At 33.5% G+C, this 2500-nt stretch overlaps 1 protein-coding gene across 3 annotated transcripts in view; it reads right to left on the bottom strand.

Moving 5' to 3' along the window:
* LOC106878096 (sulfotransferase 1C4) overlaps window positions 1-2500 on the bottom strand; it is a 62037-nt gene that overhangs the window by 17331 nt on the left and 42206 nt on the right. The gene's annotated exons all lie outside the window — the stretch shown is intronic.

Raw genomic sequence — 2500 nt, 5'->3', positions numbered from 1 at the left:
TGGTCCATCACAGGGTTGTTTATATACAGCTGAATGGATTGAAGCAATGTGAAATGAAGTTTTTTTGTCTAAGAATACAACATACCACCCAGTCCAGGAGTTGAAACCATGATCTAACCATCATGAGTGTAACAGCGTAACCACTAGGCCATGTGCTTTCACTGCACTTGTTTACTTAATTTATCGATTCCAGAAAGAAGAAAGATAAAAGTAACCTCGTTGCGATGAGAACTCAGAAATTTGGTTTCGTTGTTTTCAGTGAGTGCAGTCATGCAAATATTCTCATAATTAGAGGTATAGGTAATATAAACTGTCGGACGCGTGGAATGAAACATTGAAGGAGAATGCAAGGAAAGGAGGCAAAATGCTATTAGACAGAATGATACAGGAGAGGTGAAGGTAATAAATAGAAACTGCAGGTGAAGAAAGCTTAGGAACTTGGTCTAAATGATGTTGAAGTCAATTAATTTATCAGAAAAAGTTTTCAATTCTGTTTCATAAAATAACAATAGATGATGTTGTTAGTAGTTTACTAGCAGAAATATATACAGAATTATAAGCTTTTTTTAATTGGTATTAGCATAAGTTTTGATGTTCAGAATTATGTAATATTTTTAGCTATGGCATGTCTTTACAAAGATACCTCCTCATCCCAAGCATTTTGATAATTTAATTTGAGGAAATTTCTCAGTGTCAAAGAGTACAAAATGAATGAGAATTCCTTTGAATGTATTGTGTTGTAGTTACTAATCTCCACACTGCCGATAGAAGACTTGGAGTCTAATGAGGTTAAATATAGTCTCATATAAGGAAAGTTCATCAACCACTTCTCTTAATACATTGGCTCCCAAGCCTCATGTTCTGTGCTTGCAACCTAATATTATATCTGAATTAATTTTCATAATAGCACCATATTTTCCATTATATCACATGTGAGGCAAAGATCACATAGATAGTGTTTTTTTACCATCAACCCACCTGTGGTTCATTTGGCACTTTTTGTCTTTCTAATTATATTTTCAGTTTGCCCAGTCTTTTATTTTACCTTGTTATATGATGGAACTCAGTTTTATACAGATATGAATATCAAAAGAAAAACGAAAAAAATTATAAAATATTGAAAAAAAATATGTTGTTCCAGTGTATCATAATGACATAAAGCTTGCTTCCTGCTCTTGCTTGATGGAGCTGACACCATCCCAGATTAGTGATCCCAGAGATGTCATCATGCATAGAGCCGACGAGGTCCACCAGTGCTCACCATCACAGTCATGTGACTATCCTCTGCCAATCAAATCCTATTCAAAATATATACTAATTTGAGCCATGAGCTTCCTACAAAAATTGGGCAAACTTCAAACACTAGTCAGAAGCAAGACAGCTGTGACATAAGCCACGTCTTTCTATTTGAACTTTTTGAAACTCATCATAAACCGTGAAACCGGTTAAAGCTCTAAATAATATATTAATAAAAATTATTTTAACTATTCTCAATGCATTTTCAACTTCTATTTTTCCTATATTTCTACCCGTGTGGAATAAAATAACTTTGTTTTCTATATATATATATATATATATATATATATATATTGGCTAACTCTGATGAGCATAAGGTTATATAATTGGATTGTTACCTAACACTCCATTGTATTCCTCACACGAAACTGGTTGGTAAGATTAGCCATGATGGATAAAAAATACTGTACATTTCAGATAATGTGCGTGTGTGTGTGTGTGTGTGTGTGTGTATGATTAGTAACAGGATTCATTAGAATCTAGGCATATCGACAAGTAGGACACCATGGGTGGCTAGGTACATAACTTGATATTGAGTGCATACTAAGATAAAATAATCTTCAATTGCCAGTTGCTAATAGCACACTGTATGTGGGTACACACACACACACACACACACATATATGTATATATATATATATATGTGTGTATATATATATGTATATATATATGTGTGTATATATATATATATATATATACATATATATATATGTGTGTGTGTGTGTGTGTGTGTGTATGTGTGTGTGTGTGTGTGTGTGTGTGTGTATGTGTGTGTGTGTATGTGTGTGTGCAACTTCATGTTTCAGGCTCTGATGATACTGTAAGGTGTTACTGAGTTACTCAACTATGAGTCCACCACATCTTATAGTGGAAACAGCTGTAAGCTAATGACATTCATAAGATAATCATTTATTCCTTTGTCTTCTCTTTTCTTACACACACACACACACACACACACATATATAGTGAATCCAAACAAAGAAGAACAAACAAGAAAAAACAATAACGCGAGGACGTGGTACAAGTATTGTATTATCAGATACTCAGGAAAAGAAGGAAAGAGGATTTAACGTTTCGAGCCAAGCTCTTCTTCAGAAATAGAGGAAAGTCCAAAGGAAGAGAAGACAGAGGAAGAAAATCACCAACGATACACACGCAGTTACATTTTGAAATATATATATATATATATATATATATATATATA

The sequence above is a fragment of the Octopus bimaculoides genome, chromosome 19 (assembly GCF_001194135.2).
Source record: "Octopus bimaculoides isolate UCB-OBI-ISO-001 chromosome 19, ASM119413v2, whole genome shotgun sequence".
NCBI lineage: Eukaryota > Metazoa > Mollusca > Cephalopoda > Octopoda > Octopodidae > Octopus > Octopus bimaculoides.
This window is presented reverse-complemented; position numbering and strand designations above follow the sequence as displayed.